This window comes from Oncorhynchus mykiss, chromosome 18 (assembly GCF_057628025.1).
Source record: "Oncorhynchus mykiss isolate SJ-2025 chromosome 18, ASM5762802v1, whole genome shotgun sequence".
In the NCBI taxonomy this organism is placed as follows: Eukaryota; Metazoa; Chordata; class Actinopteri; order Salmoniformes; family Salmonidae; genus Oncorhynchus; species Oncorhynchus mykiss.
This window is the reverse complement of record NC_143039.1, coordinates 5,825,001-5,835,052: the sequence shown is the minus strand read 5'-3', so window position 1 is coordinate 5,835,052 and position 10,052 is coordinate 5,825,001. Positions and strand designations below refer to the sequence as shown.

The following is a 10,052-nucleotide window of genomic DNA, read 5'->3' as shown; positions in this document are numbered from 1 at the left end:
AGAACTGTTTCGGTTGTTCTCTTTGTTTTGTTAATCAGTGTTCAGTCCCATGAATAAAAGGATGAACACGTACCACGCTGCACCTTGGTCCTCACCTTCTCCTTCCAACAGCCGTTACAATTTGTTTAACCCTTTTTTTGGTTACTACATGATGTGTTACGTAATATGTGTTATTTCATAGTTTTGATGTCTTCACTATTATTCTACAATCTAGAAAATAGTACAAATAAAGAAAAACCCTTGAATGAGTAGGTGTGTCCAAACTTTTAACTGGTATTGTACATGACAATAACAAGACAAACATGAGAACTGAGGACGATAAACATGACAATAACAAGACAAACAAAAGAACTGAGGACAATAACAAGACAAACACCCGATACAACACATTAGGATAACACAGTTATCTGTAATGCCATGGTGTAGCCCTAATGCAAAAATAAATAAGGAAAACCATTGTTAGCTTACATTCCACATAGATTATTTTGACCTTATAAGAAGATATTTGCATTAATTAATACAATAACACGAGTTGACTTTGTGAAAGAAATATGCCTAAAGAGTTTCCCAACACTTCCCCCCTTGCTTAGCTTCCCCCCCGCTTAGCTTAGTGGGGGACTTTACTTGTTGAGTTCTAGTAGCAATTTGTATTTTCAAGGACGAATCGGTGTCTAGCAAATGGTTTAAAGAGGTTAGACGTAGAATGTTGTGTTTTTGTATATGAATATTTTACCTAGCAGAAGTATTGTGTTAATTGAAAGATTACGAACGTTGAGGTCGCCGAAGATGATGAGCTCAGGGTTAATATGTAGTCTGATGGAGTGATGGAAAGCCGGCCTTGAACCTGTAGCCAAAATGAGCTCACTGTCGGACTGTACCAATACAGAAGCATCATGTCCTCCTCTTCTTCATGACAGAGTCTTGCTCCCCAAACGCAAAGTGTTTTTCTTTGTTGACAGAATGTTATAGAATGTCTTGAACGGAAAGACTCTCGAGAGTCTGTTGTTGTTTTGTATGTGAGATTGAAGACGTCTCCATGTGGTAACAACCTGACCTCTGACCTCTTCTACAGACGTCTCCATGTGGTAACAACCTGACCTCTTCAACGTTACGTCTCCACGTGGTAACAACCTGACCTCTTCAACGTTACGTCTCCATGTGGTAACAACCTGACCTCTTCTACATACGTCTCCATGTGGTAACAACCTGACCTATTCTACATACGTCTCCATGTGGTACCAACCTGACCTCTTCTACATACGTCTCCACGTGGTAACAACCTGACCTCTTCTACATACGTCTCCACGTGGTAACAACCTGACCTCTTCTACATACGTCTCCATGTGGTAACAACCTGACCTCTTCTACATACGTCTCCACGTGGTAACAACCTGACCTCTTCTACATACGTCTCCATGTGGTAACAACCTGACCTCTTCTACACACGTCTCCATGTGGTAACAACCTGACCTCTTCTACATACGTCTCCATGTGGTAACAACCTGACCTCTTCTACATACGTCTCCACGTGGTAACAACCTGACCTCTTCTACACACGTCTCCACGTGGTAACAACCTGACCTCTTCTACATACGTCTCCACGTGGTAACAACCTGACCTCTTCTACACACGTCTCCACGTGGTAACAACCTGACCTCTTCTACATATGTCTCCACGTGGTAACAACCTGACCTCTTCTACATACGTCTCCATGTGGTAACAACCTGACCTCTGACCTCTTCTACATACGTCTCCACGTGGTAACAACCTGACCTCTTCTACACACGTCTCCATGTGGTAACAACCTGACCTCTGACCTCTTCTACACACGTCTCCATGTGGTAACAACCTGACCTCTTCAACGTTACGTCTCCATGTGGTAACAACCTGACCTCTGACCTCTTCTACATACGTCTCCATGTGGTAACAACCTGACCTCTTCTACATACGTCTCCACGTGGTAACAACCTGACCTCTTCTACACACGTCTCCACGTGGTAACAACCTGACCTCTTCTACATACGTCTCCATGTGGTAACAACCTGACCTCTGACCTCTTCTACATACGTCTCCACGTGGTAACAACCTGACCTCTTCTACACACGTCTCCATGTGGTAACAACCTGACCTCTGACCTCTTCTACACACGTCTCCATGTGGTAACAACCTGACCTCTTCAACGTTACGTCTCCTTGTGGTAACAACCTGACCTCTGACCTCTTCTACATACGTCTCCATGTGGTAACAACCTGACCTCTTCTACATACGTCTCCATGTGGTAACAACCTGACCTCTTCTACATACGTCTCCACGTGGTAACAACCTGACCTCTTCTACATACGTCTCCATGTGGTAACAACCTGACTTCTTCTACATACGTCTCCACGTGGTAACAACCTGACCTCTTCTACATACGTCTCCACGTGGTAACAACCTGACCTCTTCAACGTTACGTCTCCATGTGGTAACAACCTGACCTCTTCTACATACGTCTCCATGTGGTAACAACCTGACCTCTTCTACATACGTCTCCATGTGGTAACAACCTGACCTCTGACCTCTTCTACACACGTCTCCATGTGGTAACAACCTGACCTCTTCTACACACGTCTCCATGTGGTAACAACCTGACCTCTGACCTCTTCTACACACGTCTCCATGTGGTAACAACCTGACCTCTTCAACGTTACGTCTCCATGTGGTAACAACCTGACCTCTGACCTCTTCTACATACGTCTCCATGTGGTAACAACCTGACCTCTTCTACATACGTCTCCATGTGGTAACAACCTGACCTCTTCTACATACGTCTCCATGTGGTAACAACCTGACCTCTGACCTCTTCTACACACGTCTCCATGTGGTAACAACCTGACCTCTTCTACACACGTCTCCATGTGGTAACAACCTGACCTCTGACCTCTTCTACACACGTCTCCATGTGGTAACAACCTGACCTCTTCTACACACGTCTCCACGTGGTAACAACCTGACCTCTTCTACATACGTCTCCATGTGGTAACAACCTGACCTCTTCTACATACGTCTCCATGTGGTAACAACCTGACCTCTTCTACAGACGTCTCCATGTGGTACCAACCTGACCTCTTCTACACACGTCTCCATGTGGTAACAACCTGACCTCTTCTACACACGTCTCCATGTGGTAACAACCTGACCTCTGACCTCTTCTACATACGTCTCCATGTGGTAACAACCTGACCTCTTCTACACACGTCTCCATGTGGTAACAACCTGACCTCTGACCTCTTCTACATACGTCTCCATGTGGTAACAACCTGACCTCTTCTACACACGTCTCCATGTGGTAACAACCTGACCTCTTCTACACACGTCTCCATGTGGTAACAACCTGACCTCTGACCTCTTCTACACACGTCTCCATGTGGTAACAACCTGACCTCTTCTACACACGTCTCCATGTGGTAACAACCTGACCTCTGACCTCTTCTACACACGTCTCCATGTGGTAACAACCTGACCTCTTCTACACACGTCTCCATGTGGTAACAACCTGACCTCTTCTACATACGTCTCCATGTGGTAACAACCTGACCTCTTCTACATATGTCTCCATGTGGTAATAACCTGACCTCTTCTACAGACGTCTCCATGTGGTACCAACCTGACCTCTTCTACACACGTCTCCATGTGGTAACAACCTGACCTCTTCTACACACGTCTCCATGTGGTAACAACCTGACCTCTGACCTCTTCAACGTTACGTCTCCATGTGGTAACAACCTGACCTCTTCTACATACGTCTCCACGTGGTAACAACCTGACCTCTTCTACATACGTCTCCACGTGGTAACAACCTGACCTCTTCTACATACGTCTCCATGTGGTAACAACCTGACCTCTTCTACATACAGCTGATGTCGGAAGTTTACATACACTTAGGTTGGAGTCATTAAAACTAGTTTTTCAACCACTCCACAAATTTCTTGTTAACAAACTATAGTTTTGGCAAGTTGGTTAGGACATCTACTTTGTGCATGACACAAGTAATTTTTCCAACAATTGTTAACAGACAGATTATTTCATTTATAATTCACTGTATCACAATTCCAGTGGGTCAGAAGTTTACATACACTAAGTTGACTGTGCCTTTAAACAGCTTGGAAAATTCCAGAAAATTATGTCACGGCTTTGGAATCTTCTGATAGGCTTATTGACATCATTTGAGTCAATTGGAGGTGTACCTGTGGATGTATTTCAAGGCCTACCTTCAAACTCAGTGCATCTTTGCTTGACATCATGGGAAAAACAAAAGAAATCAACCAAGACATCACAAAAAAATTGTTGACCTCCACAAGTCTGGTTCGTCCTTGGGAGCAATTTCCAAACGCCTGAAGGTACCACGTTCATCTGTACAAATAATAGTACGTAAGTATATAGGAAGGTGACGCGTTCTGTCTCCTAGAGATGAACATACTTTGGTGCAAAAAGTGCAAATCAATCCCAGAACAACAGCAAAGGACCTTGTGAAGATGCTGGAGGAAACAGGTACAAAAGTATCTATATCCACAGTAAAATGAGTCCTATATCGACATAACCTGAAAGACCGCTCAGCAAGGAAGAAGCCACTGCTCCAAAACAGCCATAAAAAAGCCTGACTACGGTTTGCAACTGCACATGGGGACAAAGATCATACTTTTTGGTCCGATGAAACAAAAATAGAACTGTTTGGCCATAATGACCATCATAATGTTTGGAGGAAAAAGGGGGAGGCTTGCAAGCCGAAGAACACCATCCCAACCGTGAAGCATGGGGCTGGCAGCATCATGTTGTGGGGGTGCTTTGCTGCAGGAGGGACTGGTGCACTTCACAAAATAGATGGCATCATGAGGTAGGAAAATTATGTGGATATATTGAAGCAACATCTCAAGACATCAGTCAGGAAGTTAAAGCTTGGTCGCAAATGGGTCTTCCAAATGGACAATGACCCCAAGCATACTTCCAAAGTTGTGGCAAAATGGCTTAAGGACAACAAAGTCAAGGTATTGGAGTGGCCATCACAAAGCCCTGACCTCAATCCTATAGAAAATGTGTGGGCAGAACTGAAAAAGCAAGCGTGAGCAAGGAGGCCTACAAACCTGATACAGTTACACCAGCTCTGTCAGGAGGAATGGGCCAAAATTCACCCAACTTATTGAGGGAAGCTTGTGGAAGGCTACCCGAAACGTTTGACCCAAGTTAAACAATTTAAAGGCAATGCTACCAAATACTAATTGAGTGTATGTAAACTTCTGACCCAATGGGAATGTGATGAAAGAAATAAAAGCTGAAATAAATCATTCTCTCTACTATTATTTCACATTCTTAAAATAAAGTGGTGATTTTACCTTGCCACAAGACAGGGCATTTTTACTAGGATTAAATGTCAGGAATTGTAAAAAACTGAGTTTAAATGTATTTGGCTAAGGTGTATGTAAACTTCTGACTTCAACTGTACATCCAGTGAAAAAGAATGAGCTTTGGTTCAAATCTATGCTCACCCCACCACCCAAACACACACACCCAAACACACACACACACACACACACACACACACACACACACACACAGGCCCGTGGTTTACCACAGGGCGTAGCCTCCAAGGCTCTGTACTAAAATACATGCATCATGTCATGAACGACTGTTAGTTTATGTAGGCCTCTGTCATTTACTGTTTCCCTGGGAGCCTGTCTGGACGGAGAGCCCCATGTCCCTTCATTCTGAACTAATGTAACTCATAGCTAACTAACTAACTTACTAACTAACTAACTAACTAACTTACTAACTAACTAACTCAGCTCCCTCCATCCCATCCCTTTACTAAACTAACCCCATGTCTCTTTACTATTGAACTAACTAACTAACTAACTAATTAACTAACCAACTAACTAACTAACTAACCAACTAACTAACTAACTAACTAACCAACTAACTAACTAACTAACTAACTCAGCTCCCTCCATCCCATCCCTTTACTAAACTAACCCCATGTCTCTTTACTATTGAACTAACTAACTAACTAACTAATTAACTAACCAACTAACTAACTAACCAACTAACTAACTAACTAACCAACTAACTAACTAACTAACTCAGCTCCCTCCATCCCATCCCTTTACTAAACTAACCCCATGTCCCTTTACTATTGAACTAACTGACTAACTAACTAACTAACTAACTAACCAACTAACTAACTAACTAACTAACTTAGCTCCCTCCATATCAGGAAGAGTATTGCTGCTGTTTCAAATAAATATCTCCCCAAGCCCTTACCACTAACTGTCCCCTTCCTACACTACTTCAGTCACTCCCTCAGCCCTCCAGGACCACTAACTGTCCCCTTCCTATACTACTTCAGTCACTCCCTCAGCCCTCCAGGACCACTAACTGTCCCCTTCCTATACTACTTCAGTCACTCCCTCAGCCCTCCAGGACCACTAACTGTCCCCTTCCTATACTACTTCAGTCACTCCCTCAGCCTTCCAGTACCACTAACTGTCCCCTTCCTATACTACTTCAGTCACTCCCTCAGCCCTCCAGGACCACTAACTGTCCCCTTCCTATACTACTTCAGTCACTCCCTCAGCCCTCCAGGACCACTAACTGTCCCCTTCCTATACTACTTCAGTCACTCCCTCAGCCCTCCAGGACCACTAACTGTTCCCTTCCTATACTACTTCAGTCACTCCCTCAGCCCTCCAGGACCACTAACTGTCCCCTTCCTATACTACTTCAGTCACTCCCTCAGCCCTCCAGGACCACTAACTGTTCCCTTCCTATACTACTTCAGTCACTCCCTCAGCCCTCCAGGACCACTAACTGTCCCCTTCCTACACTACTTCAGTCACTCCCTCAGCCCTCCAGGACCACTAACTGTTCCCTTCCTATACTACTTCAGTCACTCCCTCAGCCCTCCAGGACCACTAACTGTTCCCTTCCTATACTAATTCAGTCACTCCCTCAGCCCTCCAGGACCACTAACTGTTCCCTTCCTATACTACTTCAGTCACTCCCTCAGCCCTCCAGTATCACTACCTGTCCCCTTCCTATACTACTTCAGTCACTCCCTCAGCCCTCCAGTACCACTAACTGTCCCCTTCCTACACTACTTCAGTCACTCCCTCAGCCCTCCAGGACCACTAACTGTCCCCTTCCTATACTACTTCAGTCACTCCCTCAGCCCTCCAGGACCACTAACTGTCCCCTTCCTATACTACTTCAGTCACTCCCTCAGCCCTCCAGGACCACTAACTGTCCCCTTCCTACACTACTTCAGTCACTCCCTCAGCCCTCCAGGACCACTAACTGTCCCCTAACTATACTACTTCAGTCACTCCCTCAGCCCTCCAGGACCACTAACTGTCCCCTTCCTATACTACTTCAGTCACTCCCTCAGCCCTCCAGGACCACTAACTGTCCCCTTCCTACACTACTTCAGTCACTCCCTCAGCCCTCCAGGACCACTAACTGTCCCCTAACTATACTACTTCAGTCACTCCCTCAGCCCTCCAGGACCACTAACTGTCCCCTTCCTATACTACTACAGTCACTCCCTCAGTCCTCCAGGACCACTAACTGTTCCCTTCCTATACTACTTCAGTCACTCCCTCAGCCCTCCAGGACCACTAACTGTCCCCTTCCTACACTACTTCAGTCACTCCCTCAGCCCTCCAGCACCCTTACCACTAACTGTCCCCTTCCTATACTACTTCAGTCACTCCCTCAGCCCTCCAGCTACATGTGACTGTTGTTGTGCCTGTCACCTTTACAATAAGAACTGAACACACTGATATCCTATTCTAACATCGGTATGACAGCAGGATGGCTGGTTGCTTCATCATAGCTACAGTCAGTGTCCCTGTCTTACATTAGCTGTGTCCCGGCCAAGGAGTGGAGGATTGTGGGTGGAACTGGATGATGTGATGGGGGCTGAGGGTATATAATTATATTCAGGGCTGTTCTGAAGGAGGCTAACCCACAGGACTTGGTCCCGGGTCAAAACCCCGTTGGAATCGTTAACTCTTGCTCCAACTCTTCCACTCCTCTCCACTCCACCCTCTCGACATCACCACTGGGCTGGTAGAGTCATGTATTGAAGAGGACTGGTCCACCCCTCGGAGCCTGGTTCCTCTCTAGGTTTCTTCCTAGGTTCTGGCCTTTCTAGGGAGTTTTTCCTAGCCACTGTGCTTCTACATCTGCATTGCTTGCTGTTTGGGGTTTTAGGCTGGGTTTCTGTTACAGCACTTTGAGATATCAGCTGATGTACGAAGGGCTATATAAATACATGTGATTTTGATTTGATATTGTAGAGATCCTCTCTGCATGAGGCCACGCTACAGTTCCCAGCTATTGGCCCGATGCGTAGAGTGATTGCTTTTCACGCTGGAACCCCGGGGTTCGCTACCCCGCTCCTTCCGTTTGCTACAGTATGTTCTGGACTGGGGTTAATTTAAGGTCCTTCTTCTGTTAGACAGATCTGAGCGGTGTTCGTCCTCTTCCTCCTCGTCCTCGCCTGTGATGTGGCTTCCTTAAAGCCTGTTCAGTCATGCTATCACCACCCATCACAATAATATCATTAATCCCCACCCTACTAGGCTTATGTCAACGACCCTCATTTAATTCAAGGGTGAGCGTTTCAATGGGGCACAAGGCACACCGGAACCGAATTGGTCCAAACCGGCTTGTAGTCTGTCTTGTCTGGTTTAAACATGGACGAAGCAGCTAATGGGTTTATACACGGATTAGTTAATCATCTAGTCAAACCTACGCCTTTGGGTTCATTATGACCTAATCGGATTTGTCCATGTCTCCAATTCGAGTCTCAGCGCACAAAGCAAAACCGTTTTGATGTTTGTTGGGATCTTTGCAATGTTTTTCTCACCGCACACATCGATGTTTATCGGTGTAAACCAGTCAGGATAGACTCCAAGCCGGTTCGGACCAATTCGGTGACAGTCCGCCTTGTGCCCCTTTGGAGCAACCCGCTTTCGTCGACTAATCTAGCCCGTCCCCTTGTATGACGTCAGCCCGCTGGCAGTCAATCAGCTGAAAGAGAAGGCGGAGCCCCGCCCACTCTAACGCGCTGCTCTGGTTTGAGCTGCAGTGTCTTCTAGCAGCGGTTGGGTAAAGGGAATGCAGCTGTCCGCTGTCCGGGAAGCATAACCATATATACCCATACAGACAGCACACGGCCCTTTGAGCTGGACTAGACCTGCCTCCTTCTACTGCCGGAGAAACCCGACACACACACATCCCGATCACCGTGGAGCAAAGACTCTATCCACAAGGCGCGAGGTAAAGAGCGGAGCCGCGAGCATGGCTGTCGAAGAGGAAGGGCTACGGGTTTTCCAAAGCGTCAAAATAAAAATAGGTAAGAAAAGCAGAGAGACGGAGGCAGCTAGGATATTGTTCCCCCACCCCCTCTGGTCCCCGTGCCTTTACTTTAACGGGCTAAAAGGCATTGGGGCTTTGAGAGAGGGAGACCGCCCTCCTTCTCCCTCTCTCTGTCTCTCTCTCTCCCCCTCTCTCTCTCTCTCTCTCTCTCTCTGTCTCTGTGACATGTTGTAATTCAAATCACACGCTCCCGAAACATTGCATGTATTTTGTGAAATAGACAAGTGATCGTAGTCTATTCCGTCCGTCGTTATAGAGTATGTGTAGTCAGGCCTATTCTGAGGGGTCCGTGAACGAAATATCTATGTGGTGCTTCATACATGTATGTCATTTACAGTGTGGTTGGATTGTTATTGTAAAAGTGGATCGGTGTTATGAACTTCTTGTTGTTTGTGGCGACAAAAACTCGAGACATGAGGGTCTGAGCGCAAACCCCCCCCCCCCCCCCCCCCCCCCCCCCCCCACCAACCAGTAAACAGCTGCACGTCCATGGATGTGGCTCGATCACGGTTTGCCCACTTTCTCCCCCGCGCAGAGCTTCGAATAAAACAACCGGACCGTTAGTCTAACGAGAGACCCAGTCCCGGTGTGGATTTTCAGGGTCACATATGTCTTACTGTGTGTGAGGCGCTATTGCG

General features: G+C 46.3%; 1 pseudogene across 1 annotated transcript in view; it reads left to right on the top strand.

Annotated features, from left to right (window-relative positions):
• Window positions 1–9,092: 9,092 nt before the first annotated feature.
• LOC149975360 (ras GTPase-activating protein 3-like) overlaps window positions 9,093–10,052 on the top strand; it is a 131,228-nt pseudogene continuing 130,268 nt past the window's right edge. The window contains exon 1 of the transcript XR_016488226.1: window positions 9,093–9,391. The product of XR_016488226.1 is annotated as a ras GTPase-activating protein 3-like (transcript). The remainder of the gene's footprint in view (window positions 9,392–10,052) is intronic.